This window comes from Ursus arctos, unplaced genomic scaffold (assembly GCF_023065955.2).
Source record: "Ursus arctos isolate Adak ecotype North America unplaced genomic scaffold, UrsArc2.0 scaffold_17, whole genome shotgun sequence".
Taxonomy (NCBI): Eukaryota; Metazoa; Chordata; class Mammalia; order Carnivora; family Ursidae; genus Ursus; species Ursus arctos.
Window position 1 is genome coordinate 48101355 of NW_026622841.1, and position 17560 is coordinate 48118914.

Here is a 17560-nt window from a genome sequence, read left to right on the forward strand (position 1 = left end):
AATGGCCAAGATATGGAAGCAGCCCCAGTGTCCATTGATCAGTGAATGGGTAAAGAAGTGTTATGTGTGTCTATGCACATATATATGCACACACAGTGGAATATTATTCAGCCATTAAAAAGAATGAAATCTTGCCATTTGCAACAACATGGATGGAACTAGAGAGTATAATGCTAAGTGAAAGAAGTCAGAGAAAGACAAATACCACGTGATTTCACTCATATGTGGAATTTAAGAAACGAAACAAATGAGCAAAGGAAAAAAAAGTAAGAGAGAGAGACAAAGCAAGAAGCAGACTCTTAACTATAGAGAACAAACTGATGGTTACCAGAGGGGAGATGGGTAGGGAGATGGGGGAAGTAGGTGATGGGGAAAGGGAGTGCAGTTGTTGTGATGAGCACGGGGGGATGTATGGAAGTACTGAATTATTGTTTTGTACATCTGCGACTGACATAACATATAGTTAATACAACATAATATAGTTAACTGTATGTTAACTAACGGGAATTAAAATAAAAACTTTAAAAAAAAGTCAGCTGACTCAGCACTGGGTATGCTAGGAGGGTGATTGATAACTGGGTCTGCACTCTTAAAGAGATGACCTCCCCCCCAAAAAAGAGAGAGAGAGAGAGACGATTAAGTATATTTTTCCATACATAAATTTGCATACTGAGATTCATACCCTCCATGACATGTTTTTAGAAGGTTATCATTACAATGGAAACTCAAAAATTTTAAATTGTCATAGTGAGCTCAGTGGACCCCATCTAAGAATCCGCCTTGAGATACACTGCATTATGTCATGCTTTTAAACTTTGGGTTATAAAATTCTAGAAGCTGGTTTCTGTGTGTGTGAATGAAAGTTATGATTAAAAGTTATACTCAGGCTGGGGCACCTGGGTGGCGCAGTCATTGAGCGTCTGCCTTCGGCTCAGGGCGTGATCCCGGAGTTCTGGGATTGAGCCCCATGTCAGGCTCCTCCGCTGGGAGCCTGCTTCTTCCTCTCCCACTCCCCTGCTTGTGTTCCCTCTCTCGCTGGCTGTCTATCTCTGTCAAATAAATAAATAAAATCTTTAAAACAAAAGTTATACTCAGGGAGGCAAGAGGATAGAGTGGATAAGAATGAGGGATCTGAACTCAGGCACTCATGCAAAAAGGAATAAGGCATTTATCTGCTTCCAAGCAGATGGCTTGCCATTAACCAAAAAACCCATTTCTTCTTTTTGTTGGGTGTGCACCTAGACCTCTCTTGTGCCCCCTCAGGTTGGCACAGAATGCAGCTAAGTTCTAGCCAATGGTTTGTGAGTGGAAGTTTGCAGGTCACTTTCGAGCTAGGGCTTTTAAGAGGAAGGTGTGCCCTCTTCATACTTGTCCCCCTTAGTGTCTCGATGCCGAAGATGACACGGCTGTGGAGAGGACACTGCCACAAAATGATGGAGCCTGAGTTCCTGAGTCACCCTGTGGAGGAGAGCTGCCAAAGACTAGGAATCTGTCTCCCACGTTGAATTATGCCAAGAAATAAACTTCTGTGTTCTGTAAGCCATTGTAGCCCTTTTTTGAGGGGCTGTTTGTTATAGCAGCTAGTGTTATCCAAATTAAATACATTCTTTTCATAACTATAACCATGATGGAACACACGGAAAGAGGGGATTCCTGCAGTCAAATATGTTATCTAGTTGGATTCAGATTTCCAGAAGGGGGAGGAAGGGGAAGAAGCTAAAAAAAATGGAAAGCCTTCACTTCTTGCTTTCTTTCCTGAAGCCAGACCCTTTCCAGGTCCTCCTGGTCTCCCTGTTGTGTCTCACCCTGGGCAGTGTTTTCCCCCCACCTCTTCTCCATCATTTTCTTTGTTCGTTTTGCTCCCAGGCAGCAGCCTCCTCAGCTCAACCATGAATGACATCCGCTAGAAGTGCTGGCCCCTTTTTAGATCTGGGTCATGCTTTGTGTGTCTTTCCGCATTAGTGTGATAAAGAGCTCTTCCTGACCCTCTGGTTCTTTTCCCAAATGATCCACTGGCAATTTGTACGGTGAAAAGTTGGTCTTCCAACAGTCCATAAGTAATGTGACTTACTAATCAAAGGAATTTCATAATACACGGGGCACTTAAATTGTTTCATTTAAATAAGTTGTATTGTTATTTTATGAAAACATTTTTAAATTCCAGGTTAGCTGTAGATCTACCTCTTGAGACAAAATACCTGACTTTCAATCAGCACTTTTTGCCATGAAAGGCCGACTCCTTCACTAAATGGCAAAACCAGGTAGTGTCCCATAGTATTTTATCACCGTCCTCCAACCTGATTATGGATTTGACAGAGACACTTCTCAGGACACAAGCAAACACCCATTTAGCACGTCTGTATATACCCTTAGATCAGCCCATCCGGAGTGGGCACGAGTGAAGATAGGTTCTGAGCATGCTGTCCTAAATGAGATCTGATTTAGGGCAGCACGGGGAGGCCTGGTTCGGGTCAATTCCAGTGCAGCCCTGCTCCAGGCTCTGTCTGGAGGCCTCCCCAGAGGGGAGGTGTGGGTGGTGTCCAGTTCTCTCCCTTCTCCAGGGCACTGCCAATCTGTATCCTTGGCTCGAAAGGTGTAATAACACAACTCAAAACAAATCGTAGGCACATTTTTACCTGGAGTTGCCAACTGTCCTGGATTGACCGTTCTCATCCACAAAGTAAGCCTGGATCTTAGAGAAAAATAAGTGCTTCAGAAGCATTTGGAATTCTCTCTCTCTCTTTTTTTTTTTCAACTCCCAAAGCCTGAGACCAAAAGAAGGCAGTACTTCTAAGTCGCTATATGTAGATTCAAGTGCCTGCGTTGATAATATTTGGTATCAGGACTTCATTTTACATTTTAAAATAATATTCCAACTCTGAAAAAAATTACTCTTTTGGCAGGTTTTCAGGAAAGAAATGTTTACCATGTGAGACTTTAGAAAAAAAGGAAGGGAAATTAGTCACTCAATACTTCGAAGCATCCAGCAACTTCAAAATCCCTGGAAAAATCAACACAAAGCAGACCTCTTACAGATTTCTTAACTTTTCTATTCTCTTAGGAATGCCAACCTCTCAGCTGGCTGGAGCACAATTTGCGAGCCAGGATTGGCCCAAACCAAACTGTGGTTTTTTTCCTTCTCCTATAGCAAGGGCATTCGAACGGGCAGTCGCAGCTGCAGCTTCGAGTGTGCCCCCCACAACTGGACAGAGTGGGGTCTGGCGCACGGCGATTTTTGTGACCTGCTCTGTAGAGGGTGTCACGTTCTGGCCAGTCGCTCGAGGAGGAGCGACCACCCACTGGGCAGAGCCTTGCGGGAGAAGCCATGTGTTCCCCAGCCCAGTGCTGCTCTCCGGGTTGGCAGGGTGGGTCGCCAAGGAAAAGTACAGACTTACGTGCCAAAGGGCCTCACTCATATCACGTCTCTGCCCAGAACCTACCACCGCAGAAAAGTTAACTAGCCACCTACCATCCGTTTACCAGCACAGTGGAGGAGAAGGATGACGGATCTCAGTGCTCGCTGGGAACGCACCGCCGTCATGTGAGAACCCCCGTCGGGGTGGCCTTCACAGAAAGTGGTGACGGCAGTTGTTCCAGTGGGCAGAGATACAAACGGCACACTTGGAGGTTCACTTTATATAGGGGGAGAAGCCGCTTGAGTTGCAGATGGCCATGAACTGGGGAACAAGGGTAAATGGCTTGGCTGCTTGGTCAGGGCCCCGAAGGAACCAGATTGGAAGGTCCGTGATCAGGTAATCTGGGGAAGAGGGATGAGATTATGGGCTCAAAGTGTGTGTCTTCGTATCCTACCTTAATGCCCACCAGAGAACTTCCACTGCAGAGGGAGCGCTCAACAGTGAGGTAGACAAGAAGTCTGATTTTGTGGCTATGGACAAGTCATGACGAGCCTTGAAGACACCAGACCACCCACTGGGTGGCAGAGTGGTATCAATTTGATTAGTCCGCACCAGAGCTGACACCTACCTTGCCCCTGTGTCTCTGATAGAACCACCATCCGAGGGCTCGCGGAATTCCTGATCTATAGATGGGGCATCCTGCATAACACTGTCGCAGTGGGTCCCTGACCAGGAGAGCCACTGGGCTCGTCAGGTATGTGCTTACCCAGGAGTAGCTAGTGCAGTGGGACAGGGAAGAGGTTATTGAAGGCTCAGCTGGGGTGCCAGCCTTGGGACAATAACCCGTAGGGTTGGGGTGCGGCTGTCCTCACTGTGTAGAATACACACTAACCCCGTGATTGTGGTGCTGTGTTCCCAGTACCCAGAATTCACAGAGACAGGAACCAAGGGGAAGAAGCAGGTGTGCAGCCTCTCCCAGTCACTGCTTCTCAAGCTTGCAACCTCAGGCTCTGCCATATTAAAGTGCCTGCTTCCCACAAGGGAAGCGCTGGGCAGTGTGTGAACTTGGAGCTGGGACTACGGCTGGGTCATTTTAGTCTCCTCATCTCAGTGGAAGAACTGACAAGGAAGAGAATTACTGCATTGGTAGGCAAAGTTGACCCCAATCACCATGAGGAGTGGGTCACTTCTAAATAATAAAAGCATGGAGGAATTGACTAGAACGCAGAGGACTCATTTGGGTGTCTCCTGGTGCTTATCCAGGAGTAAGGGTAAGCCTGGGATCACAGTAAATGGGCAACCTTAATAGCTAGCTGTGGCTTGCTGAGGGCAGGGCAGCTCAGGGCTCTGGCCGAGGTCCTAGATAATCAGGCAGGCAGCCTCAGCTGTGTGGAGCACCGGCCAGGGGGGACCGAAATTAGAATCGGTGGTAGAGGACGGAAATGAAGACTTTATGTTGAGATCTGCTTTCCAGGGAACTCAAGAAAGATCCCTAGCACCTGACATAGGACCGTGAACAAAGCCGGGAGGCCCTCTGGTAGACTACATGAATCTTGGGTGAATATAGGATTGCATGAGTGCCTTGTGCTCTGTCGTAAAGGTGCTCAAGTTAATTCACGTTTGAGACGTGCTTAGGGAGCTCGGCAAAGTCTGTATATTAGCACGTGGCACCCCAGCCAGTTTGAGCAGGGTTCACTGCCTGTCCCTCCCACAGAACTAGGGTCTCGTGGTGAAGGCTCACACACAGCTTTGGAAACGCACCAAACCACCTCTCTGCTTGCCTCCCCAAGCCACTGTGTCACCAGCAGGAACTCATTATGCCCTCAGAGTCGGAGCGACAGAGAGAAATACAATCCTTCAGGCTTAACCATTTTCTTTCCCCCAAGTAAAAAAGCCAAGTCACACATGGCTACAATTTGGATGCTGTGTCACTTTCCCACTTTATTGCTCCACACATAAACCAGTTGAATGTTTTTGTGACTGAATGAATTTAGTTTTTCAATTATCCCATGTACCTTATCCCGATAAATTACCAAAATAAACAGCAGGCATAATATAATTACAGTGTTGACAGTGGTCTGAGGCTTAGCTAGATGAAAAATTGCTCTCCCTCCAGCCCTTCATTTCTCTCTCCTGGGATCTGCTGGTGGGAGGTGAATTCTCCAACACGTGAGCTATCTTGTTGAAATGCAGTCCTGGGTGTGGGTGGACCTGGAGGTGTTTTGCCTAACCGTGAAAGACTTTGAATAAGGTCCACAATCTATCAGTCTCTTATGCTCTTCCCATCTTTTTTTGCTTTCTCTTAGTTTTTGACATTTTGACAGTCTGGTTCAGTGACTCTCAGCTCTTTTGTTTCTAGTTCATTATCCCATTCTAGAATTTTGGTGGCATGCTTGAAGAGATTGAAACACTCAGGAAACAAGCCATACAATGCCACGTGATCACTGCTAGGGGGAGTGCTTGCTCGTGGGGTCTGTGAAAGCAGCCACAACTACTGCTTCATTCACCTGGTAGTTTTTCAGACCCAAGGGGTTGTTTGAGATGACCTTTTCACTGCCCTGGCCTTTTGTTCCCTAAAATTTGCCTTTAGTCCTGGGTTGATAAAAATCTGTATTTTGCTGCCTTCCTGTATGTTTCACATAGCGCTAGGTTGCTTTTCACAACCATCTCACCTCTGTGTTTTCTCTTTTGAACAGCTCTGTAACAGGAAATATTGTGCCAAAAAATGAAATTTACACCTTGCTCAATATTTGACTTCAGATTAGCAATGGGTTTGCGAGATGCCACAGTCCTATATATGACCCATCGGTTAGAACCCTGGATCTAGCTAGTAGTGGTGATTTCTATGAAGAAGACAGTATGAGTTACCTGTGTTAAGAGAAAATGATGCAAAACTTAGAAATAAAGTAGAAGGATGAATATTTATGCATGTGAATGTCATGGGTCAAATTGACCAGCAAACCCATTCAAAGAGCCATCCAAACCTCTAGGGGAATGACACTTTGACAACTTTGTTGAGTATGGGTCAGACCCCATAGAGCTAGATGGTAATGAAGGTAATTGATACACTGCCAGTGGTTTTGGTCCAGAAGGGCAGATGGTTTCTGTCTGGCTGAAGAGAGAACTCCAAAGATTATGGCCCTATTGCCCTGTAGGGTAGTTTTATATCTAACTTAGCAACTTAAATTTTTAAAAAAATAGACCATTTTTTAAAGATTTTATTTATTTATTTGAGAGAGAGCATGAGCAGGGGGGAGCAGCAGAGGGAGAGGAAGAAGCAGACTCCCCGCTGAGCAGGGAGCCCGATGCAAGACTCGATCCTAGGACACTGGGATCATGACCTGGGCTGAAGGTAGATGCTTAGCCGATTGAGCCACCCAACGGCCCTAGACTGTATTTTTTTAATAACAGTTTTAGATTTACAGAAAAATTGAGAAGCTAGTACAAAGGATTGCCTTATACCGTACCCACTTTTCCTTATTTTTAACATCTTATGTAAATAGGGTACATGTGTCTTAAATAGTGAACCAGTATTGTTACATTATTATTAGCCAAACTCCATACTTGACCTAGATTCCCTTAGTTTTGACTCGGTGTCCCTTTCTGTCCCATGATCCCACCAGGATACCACATTACATGCAGTGGTCAGGTATCCATAGGCACTTCTTGGCTGTGGCAGTTGCTAGATCTTTCATTGTTTTTGATGACCTTGACAATTTTGAGGAGTCCTGGTCACATATTTTACAGGATGTCCCTCTATGGAAAAGTGTCCAGTGTTTTTGCATGATTAGACTAGTTTTATGGGCTTTGGGGAAAAGACCACAGAAATAAAGTGCCATTTTCATTACATCCTATCAAGGGTAGGGTACATCCTATCAACATGATATCAGAATGATATACGACTACGAGTGTTGGCCCAGAGCTCCTGGCAGAGTAGTGTTTGTCAAGTTTCTCCACTGCACACGTCTCTTCTTTCCTTTCAACTCTGTCCCCTGTGGAAGGAAGCCACGGCACGTAGTTCATTCCTAGAGAGTCCAGAGTTTTGCTCTGCCTCCTTGGGGGTGGAGGATCTGCGTAAATTGTTTGGAATTCTTTTTCATGGGGGGTTTGTTTCTTCTCCCCACTTACCAATTTATGAAACCATTTACTTGCGTCCTATTTAGATGGACACATGGCTACTGGGCACCGGGTTTATTTGTTGCCAATGGGGTATTGTTTCTCCTGAGCCCTCTCAGCTGACAGCAGGGAAATGTATGTGTGAGTATCAACCTGTGTGTACACATGTGTCTGTGAATATTTCTGTATGTAACCATCTGTAGCCATATAAAACCACACAGGAGTTCTCACCAGTGTCTCCAACTCCAACCACATGAGTCATTCTAGCCTCCTCCCCCGGATTCCCTGTAAATTCTCCCTTCAAGAGTGAGAAGCCCAATTCCCACCACCCACCATGCATTCACTTAATTGTTCAATTCTAGGACTCACGTAATGCAGTATCAGAATTGTTCATCCATGCCCCCATGGGAAACCATTTTATTGGCTGCATACAGTGCTTACACCCAGCTCCTTCGGCCTTTAGTCTTACTGATTCCACTCATCTCCAGAGTTACTTAGGTCAGCACCCCCCCGCTCCCTCTCCAGTGAGGTTGTTTCACAGGTTTGTCAGATGGCCAGATTCTCATGTCATAGTCAGCTTTCCATCCTGGGATCCCCCAAGCTCCTAAATGATTTTTTAAAAATTTTCCACATGTTAGGATGCCCTCTTTGTGCTGGAAAGCTCTATGGGCTTTGATAAACGTATAATGTCAAGTATCATAGAGTTTTACTCTCCTAAAAAAATCCTCTGTATTTTACCTCTCCATCCCTCTCTTCTCTCTCCCCGCCCCTCTTGGCAACTGCTGATCTTTATACTGTTTCCATAGTTCTGCCTTTTCCAGAACGCTCAATAATTGGAATCATACAGGATTTGGCCTCTTACTTAGCAATACGCATTTAACTTTCCTTCATGGTTTTTTTCGTGGCTTGGTAGCTCATTTCTTGTTGTCACTGACTAATATTCCATTGCACCATGTACCACAGTTTGTTTACCCATCCACTTATTTAAGGATATCTTGGTTGCTTCCAGTTTTTGGCATTACGAAGAAAGCTGCTATATTTCTGCTAGCAACGCTTTTTTTCACTGACTATATGTATGCATTTTTTGTGTATGCCTTTGAACCAGTTTTTCTGTCTTGCCAGTTCCCTCATTAACAACATGTGCCCACTATATTATTTGTATGAGAATTATGTTTTTAACTTTTGACAATCATACGTTGACATGCTATTTTTATAAAATGCCTTTGGGATGATGTAAGTATTCCTTCTGCGGCTTGGGGCACATGCTATATGACCTCAAGACTGGCCACCCACCTCATTTCCATCAGCATGGCCCTTGATGTGGCCCTGGGTTGGGTGAGCACTTCTAAGGGTGAGCCAAGGCGAGCATTTCTGATGAATAGGGCTGTTGCGGTTACGCAAGAGAAGTTGTTGAAAGTACTACTTTGCTGAAGTTCCTTAACATGACTCTGTGTGCCCTTGAGACTTTCATCAGGTCACTAGGGGCACTTGAGTGGCTCAGTCAATTGAATGTGCAACTTGTGATTTCATGATTTCAGCTCAGGTCATAATCTCATGGGTCATGGGGTCAAGCCCCTTGTCGGGTTCCTTGCTCAACAGAGTCTGCTTATCCCTTTCCCTCTGCCCCTCCTTCCTCTCAAATAAATAAATTAATTTAAAAAAAAGACTCTTTAAAAAATATTTACATACTTTTTAAAATTATTTACTTATAATGTATTATTTGTTTCAGGGGTATAGGTCTGTGATTCATCAGTCTCACACAACACACACGGCTCACCACAACACATACCCTCCCCATTGTCCATCATTCAGCCACCCCCCATCTCTCCATCCCCTCCCCTCTAGCAACCCTCAGTTTGTTTCCTGAGATTAAGAGTCTCTTATGGTTTGTCTCCCTCTGGTTTTGTCTTGTTTCATTTTTCCCCTCTCTTCCCCTATGATCCTCTGCCTTATTTCTTAAATTCTGCATATTAGTGAGATCATATAATAATTGTCTTTCTCTGATTGACTTATTTTGCTTAGCATAACACCCTCTAGTTCCATCCATGTTGTGCAAATGGCAAGATTTCATTTTTGATGGCTACATAATACTCTATTGTATATATATGCCACATCTTCTTTATCCATTCATCTGTCAGTGGACCTCTGGGCTCTTTCCATAGTTTGGCTATTGTGGACATTGCTGCTATAAACATTGGAGTGCAGGTGCCCAGTCGGATCACTACATTTGTATCTTTGGGATAGATACCCAGTAGTGCAATTGCTGGGTTGTAGGGTAACTCTATTTTCAACTTTTTGAGGAACCTCCATACTGTTTTCCAGTGTGGCTGTATCAGCTTGCATTCCCACTAGCAGTACAAGAGGGTTCCCCTTTCTCCATATCCTCACCAATATCTGTCGCTTCCTGACTTGTTAGTTTTAGCCATTCTGACTGGTGTGAGGTGGTATCTCATTGTGGTTTTGATTTGTATTTCTCTGATGCTGAGTGATGTTGAACACTTTTTCATGTGTCTGTTGGCCATTTGGATGTCTTCGTTGGAGAAATGTCTGTTCATATCTTCTGCCCATTTCTTGATTGGATTATTTGTTTTTTAGGTGTTGAGTTTGATAAGTTCTTTATAGATTTTGGATTTTAGCCCTGTATCTGGTATGTCATTTGCAAATATCTTCTTCCATTCTGTCCATTGTCTTTTGGTTTTGTTGACTGTTTCCTTTGCTATGCAAAAGCTTTTTATCTTGATGAAGTCCCAATAGTTCATTTTTGCCTTTGTTTCCCTTGCCTTTGGAGATGTGTCCAGCAAGAAGTTGCTGTCGCCAAGGTCGAAGAGGTTGCTGCCTGTGTTCTCCTCTAGGATTCTGATGGATTCCTGTCTCACATTTAGGTCTTTCATCCATTTTGAGTCTATTTTTGTGTATCGTGTAAGGAAATGGTCCGGTTTCATTCTTCTGCATGTGGCTGTCCAATTTTCCCAACACCATTTGTTGAAGAGACTGTCTTTTTTCCATTGGATATTCTTTCCTGCTTTGTCAAAGATCAGTTGACCATAGAGTTGAGGGTCCATTTCTGAGTTCTCTATTCTGTTCTGTTGATCTGTGTGTCTGTTTTTGTGCCAGTACCATGCTGTCTTGATGATCACAGCTTTGTAATAGAGCTTGAAGTCCGGCATTGTGATGCCATCAGCTTTGGTTTTCTCTTTCAACACTCCTTTGGCTATTCAGTGTCTTTTCTGGTCCCATACAAATTTTAGGATTTAGGTCACATTAAGGACATTATTAGCGTAAGGAACATGGCAGGAGGCCGCGATGGAAACAGCACCGGTTTGAGGACTCTTCTGTTACTCAGCGCCAAGCCCTTTAACGCTTGGAGCCTCAGCTTCCTAATTTTCATAAGGTGGGAAACATATAGCAACACAATGATACTATGATGGATGAAATATCCTAATCCATTGAGATTTTTGTTTAAAATAAATGAAATTATATGTGTGAAATACAATCTAAATTCTATAAAAGGATGAGTTATTACTGTCTAGTACAAGGGTTGGCAAACTTGTTCTGTAAAGGAACAGATAGCAACTATTTTCAGCTTTGCAGGCTAAATGATCTCTGTTGCAACTACTCAACTCTACCATTGCAGTTCAAAAGCAGCCATAGACGCACAGCACATAAACCAACGAGCATAGCTATGTTCCAATAAAACTTTGTTTATAAAAACAGACAGTGATCTGTATATGGCCCATGGGTTAGTATGTTGACTCCTTGTCTAGAATGTGTGGAAAGATAATAAGTACTCTCTTCCCTTTTTCTTCTGAAATCTCTTCCAAATACAGTGCTGAGGAGGACATCCAATCATTTACTGAGGGTCTTGACTGACAGACTACAAAGTCTCTAGGTGGGTGGAGTTACTTGTTAGCCCGGCTCTTTAAAAAACACGACTGCATCCCTGCTTTCTACCCAGGGTCCCATCATCTCTGTGGGTGGAGCTTACCCTGCTTCTGCAGGAACTGCCACACTCATCTATCCATAAAACTGCTCACCCGCTCTCTGGGCCATATTATTAAATGTCTGGGGGGACTGAAACCCTGTTATTTCTTTAGCTGACCCAGGGAACTGAAAGAGAATACCACAGGAGGGAAAGACCAAGATTTTTGCCTTGTGTCTCATGAGCCAGACATTGTGCGAGGTGCTTTTGGTACTTGAACTCATTTAGAACTTGCAATAATTCTGTGAGGTAGGTTTTGGCACACCTATTTCACATTTGACAAGTTCAAATTTTATAGTTAGTTCATTTGACTTTTCATATATAAACATTTCTTCGGAAGTCATGACATATCACTTTCCACAGAGAGCAGAAAATTTCATATTGTCAACTCAAGGTAACTCAGTCACTTCTGAATTTAAATGCAGTTGTACAGTTTTAAACTCAATTAGTGCAAGTTCCCCCCTCCCCTCCTTCACCCCTTGTGTGTGGGTGGGGCGAGCTAACTTTCTGGGGTGTTGGTTTATATAACTTCCTGGCGGGGAGGGTCCGACACCAGCCTCCGTCTCCTGTGTTCTCCTGAGAGGTTTGTCTTTTCTAGTCCATGTGCTCCTCATGGTTTCCTGTCATGTCTGTGAGGATCACACATTCCTCACTCATCTTGTCCCAAACCCTGGCTTCTTTGGGACTGTGGCTTGTGCTCAGTCACTTTCCTGTTTGTGCAGGGGCTCACAGGAACCTTTTGCTCATGGTTCTATGAGGCTTCCCTGTGGTTCACCTGACCTGGAAATTTCTTTTCTTTTCTTTTTTTTTTTTTAAAGATTTTATTTATTTATTTGACAGAGATAGAGACAGCCAGCGAGAGAGGGAACACAAGCAGGGGGAGTGGGAGAGGAAGAAGCAGGCTCCTAGCGGAGGAGCCTGATGTGGGGCTCGATCCCATAACGCCGGGATCACACCCTGAGCCGAAGGCAGATGCTTAACCGCTGTGCCACCCAGGCGCCCCAGACCTGGAAATTTCTGTAGTCATTGTCAGGCTGCCCTTTGGGGCCATTTTGGACATGAGGCTTTTCTTCAAGAGTTGAATTCCGAGCTACTTCCTGGGAAGCCACACAATGGACTCTTTGGCTCTGGACACCCTTGAAGGTTATCTGGGGTTTCTCTCTCCCCTTCAATCCAAGGTTTTTGGTCCATGGAGGAGGCCACTGTGCAGGGCGCTTCCTAGGGACCTAAATGTTGGCTTACTCTTCATCCCACAATCATTGACTCCATCTTTGTTTTTTTCTAGTAGAGACAAATGTTTTAATGTCATCCTACATTTTTTCCTGTTCTTTGGCTCATAGTATACACTCTGCAGAATCCTCAAAGATTTTAGTTCCTTAGTTCAACATTTTCTGTCACACACATTTTTCTCTTTCAAACCCCCTGCCTGCTGCAGCAAAAAAGTTTTGTTTTTGAGATATTGTCTCTGCAAGAGGCTCTAACAAGTCTCCTTCAGAACTCACAGCTTAGCAATTATTTCTTTGAGTTTAGCACATTTGCCTTCCCCCTAAGAACAGTATGTATGGAGAACTGCTTTCATTTTGTTTGTTCAGTTTTTCTTAGAAACAAATATTATGAAAAGCTTAAGATCAGATTGAGTACAGGTCAGTATAGGATTCTGTTTCTTTGTCTAAATGATGAAGGGAAGGGCACAAGGAAGCAGGAAGAGGAGAAACCTTGGTTAGCATCTCAAAATATCATCTGTGCATCCTCACCCATGAGGAAACAGAGGCCCCAAGAGGCTGGGCCACTGGCCCAGGGCACACCAGAGAGATTGGAGGACGTAGAGCTCCAAGCCAGCTCAGTGGCCAGGCCTGCCTGATTCCAAAACAAACCCGAGGTAGGGGGAGAGTTATGAAAGGAAGGAGTTCTCCATTTCAGCAGGTACAATTGCTGCAGAGAGGCCCAGAAAGGTAAGAATGAAGATGGAGGTTTTTCAAATGAGACAGAGGTTCAGATAACCACAGACAGGTTTGCTCTACTCTAGAATTTGTCCCCCATCACAAGACTGCAGACTCAGAAGTCTGGATCTACTTGCTCCACTGAAGTACTGCTGACTTTGAAGAGCTCCCAAGGAGTGTGCATCCTTAAAACATCTTGTTCTGGGTGTCCAGTAGGAGAAGATTCTAAAGACTAGAACGTCAGCAAGGGTATACAGTACTTGACCATTACCTAAGATACATGGGTAGAGGAAGGTGCTGATTTGAAGGACAGAGGAAAAAGAAGGTGTTGAAGTGAGTGGATAAAAGGGTTTGAGTGAGGATGTGAGGGTGCCTCCATACTCTGGTAGTGCCCAAATTCCCACAAAAGAGAAGAGCTGAAAGGGCTGCCCCTCTGAAGACAGGCTAACAATGGCCATCCACGAAGGAATTCTTTTTTAAACATTTGGAAACTTTTCTAAATAAGTAGCATCGGTTTGTAAGCACTCCCTAGCTGTGTGCTAAGCATGTGGAGTCTTTGTTATCTTACCCTGGGAGGGGTGGCTGTTACCTGTATCTTGAAGGACAGATTTTATTCTTTTTTTTCTGGACCTATTTCCTGAATGCCTTGTGACAGCCAAGTTTACAAGGTAAATGGCCTCACAGAGCTCTGTCCCTTCTAGGACCTCAGTGAGGTGCCTCGCTCCACCTGTGCAGTTTCAATGGGCTTTGTGGTCTTGTGCTACGTAAGGAGTGGGGACAGGCTGGGAGGGAAGTGATGGTGTGTGCCTGGAGTGGAGAGGCAGCCTGTGGGGGAAGGCTGGCCTCTGCTGCTGTGACAAACTGGTGGCTCCTTGTTTCATTTCTCCTCGAAACAAACATTATGAAAGGCTGAAGTTCAGATTAAATAAAGATCAGTTAGGATTCTGTTCATTCGTTTTCTTTTTTTAAACCTTTTCTTTTTTATAAGTCAAGCAGAGAAAGACAATTATATGGTTTCACTCACTTATGGAACATAAGAACTAGGAAGATCGGCAGGAGAAGAAAGGGATAAAGAAAGGGGGGGTAATCAGAAGGGGGAATGAAACATGAGAGACTATGGACTCTGAGAAACAAACTGAGGGCCTCAGAGGGGAGGGGGGTGGGGGAATGGGATAGACCGGTGATGGGTAGTAAGGAGGGCACGTATTGCATGGTGCACTGGGTGTTATACGCAACTAATGAATCATCGAACTTTACATCAAAAACCAGGGATGTACTGTATGGTGACTAACATAATATAATAAAAAAATATTATAAAAAAATAAAATAAAATGAATTAAAAAAAATAAATCTTTTCTTTTTAAAATCTTTTATTGTGGGATGAACTCTTAACAGGAGATCTACCCTCTTAACATTTTTTATTGAGATGTAATTGACACACAACATTGTGTTAGTTTTAGGTGGACAACACGATGATTTAATATTGTAAAATGATTACCACGATAAGTGTACTTAGTATCCATTTTCACCTCTTAACCTTCTTTAAGTGCACAGTATTGTTGTGCCTCCAGTATTGTTGACTTTTGGCTTAATGTTGGCCCGTAGATCTCTAGAACTTACTCCTCTTGCTTAAGTGAAACTTTATGCCTGTTGGTGAGTAACTCCCCACTTCCACCTCCTCCCATGTTCCTGTCTTAATTCAATTTGACTCCTATGGATCAAGTGCCTCCGATGTACAAGGCACTGTGGCAGGTGGCTGTAGAAATGTGAAATAGGGAAGTCCCAGCTCCTGCCTCAAGAGGTGCCTATCGCCTGTGGGGTAGGGAGGTACACAAATATTCAGGTAACTGGTAGAACGTCAGTACCTTAAGAGAGGAAGAAAAGGTCATGAGAGAGTTAAATGATTTCTGGTTGGGGTCTTCATGGAGGACATAGCATGTGAGGCAGAATTTGTAAGGAGAGCCCAATTTCATTGGGTGGATCAATGTGTGGCTAAAAAGTATTCTACCTAGGGAAGTTCGCTATGGATATAGAAATTCTGAACTTTTGCTCCTCTATCAACCTCAGGCCATCTGAAATTAGAAGCAGATCCCAGGGGTGCCTGGGTGGCTCAGCTGATTAAGCATCTGACTCTTCATATCAGCTCAGGTCATGATCTCAGGGTCCTGGGATGGAGCCTCTCATCGGGCTCCCCTTTCAGTGAGGAGTCAGCTTGAGGATTCTCTCTCTCTCCCTATGCCCCTCCCCCTGCTCATTCTAGTGTTCTTTCACTCTCTCTCTAAATAAATCTTTAAAAAAAAAAAAAAGCAGTTCCCAGTTTGTTCCTCTGCCTTTTTTCCCAGGACTGCCTCAGACTTCAATTATCATATAAAGTTCCCAACTACCTTGAATATGGAACTAAACCCAAATGCTTTCCTGGAAAGATGGAGAATTGGCTTTGAGAAAAAGGATTAGAAGTTGGTCTTGGAAGGGAAGAGAAGAGGGGGCAGAACAGACTTTGTATGTACAAGAAAGAGGTTGTATGTCTACATAAGTGACTAAGGACCTCTTAATGCCACAGTGGACCATGAAGAAGGCACAAACGGAGTTAGAAAAAAGAGGAATGTGTGCTGCAGAAGCACGTTAGGAGAGAGAAGATTTGAGGGATCAAAGCAGAGCCGTATCTGCAGCTCTGTGCCTCTGCGTCTTGGCCTAACAACTGTCTCGTCAATCAGTGGGCTCATATGCGAAGTGCCAGTTGACACATACATTGAATCCTGGGGAGCTCAGGCCTGAACATTTGGGCCCTTTCTACAGTTAGAGGTGGCCCTGTCCCTAGGAGCATTGCCACAGAGGGAGGCACAAAGGTGAGGTCGGTGTGGCAGGAGGGAAGCAAGCCAGGATAGGATGGTGGAGGAGTAATAACAACAGAAGCACTCACATGGGCCAGATTCTTGGCTCTAAAGGCCTTACCTGTATTTTCTTTCTTTTTTTAATAATTTTTTATTATGTTATGTTAATCACCATACAGTACATCCCTAGTTTTTGATGTAATGTTCCATGATTCATTGCTTGCATATAACACCCAGTGCTCCATGCAATATGTGCCCTCCTTACTACCCATCACCAGCCCATCCCCGTCCCCCACCCCCTCCCCTCTGAAGCCCTCAGTTTCCAACTTGATCCCCACAAAAATGGAGGGAGTCACTGATGACCTTGGAGAGCACTTTTTCCAGAGAGCAGTGGGAGTGGGAGCCAGGTCTGCAAGGGGTTAAGGACTAGGAAGGTGGAGGGTAAGTGGATGCTGCAGATCTAGGCCATTCTAAGAAGTGTGTCTTTACGAGGAGGTGAGAGAGAACGAATAGCAATTTAAGAAAGAAAGTCACTTTTTATATTTTTCCTTTCCTTAAAAAAAAAATAGGTAGTGGTGGGGGGAATATGACATAGACGGAGAGGAGGGGAAGGAACAAGTACCAGAGGAGAGGCTGAAGATACAAGAGAAGGGTTTCTTGAGTGGTGTATTCCCAGGGCACATGATGTGATGTGCCTCCCAGGGGTGCGGTGAGTTGGTTCTGGGAACAGGTGTGGAAGAAGTAAAAGGCACAGGGAGATAGGAGGGCTGTGGCCCCGGTGAGAGGAACTTCTTCTCAACAAAGAAGGAATGAAAAGGTGAAGGCACAGAGAAATATTAAAATGGGCAGGAGGAAATTACCTGAAACCATAAAGTTCCTAAAAGAAAGCATAGGCAAAAATGTTTGACATTGGCTGTAAACATTTTTCTAGATATGTCTCCTCAGGCAAGGGAAACAAAAGAAAAAATAAACTATTGGGACTACACCAAAGTAAAAAGTTTGTGCATGGCAAAGGAAACACGCAACAAAACAAAAAGTCAACCTACTGAATGGGAGAAAATATTTGCCAATGATATATCTGATAAGGGGTTAGTATCTAAAATATGTAAAGAATTTATACACCTAACACCCCCCCAAAAAAATAATTCGATTAAAAATGGACAGAGAACGTGAACAGACATTTTTCCAAAGAACACCCACAGATGGTCAACAGACACATGAAAAGATGCTCGGCATCGCTAATCATCAGGGAAACGAAAATCAAAACCACAAGATACCACCTTGCACCAGTCAGAATGGCTAGAATCAAAGACACAAGAAATAACAAGTGTTGGCAAG

The 17560-nt window shown here is 44.1% G+C and overlaps 1 long non-coding RNA gene across 3 annotated transcripts in view; it reads left to right on the forward strand.

Annotated features, from left to right (window-relative positions):
* The window catches only part of LOC125282734 (uncharacterized), a 74558-nt gene that overhangs the window by 27876 nt on the left and 29122 nt on the right, over positions 1-17560 (forward strand). For 2 of the 3 annotated variants that reach the window (XR_008959729.1, XR_007189927.2), the window contains exon 2: positions 4007-4110. The exons of the other annotated variant lie outside the window; for it this stretch is intronic. This is a non-coding gene — a long non-coding RNA (uncharacterized LOC125282734). The remainder of the gene's footprint in view (positions 1-4006; positions 4111-17560) is intronic. 3 annotated transcript variants of the gene reach the window in all.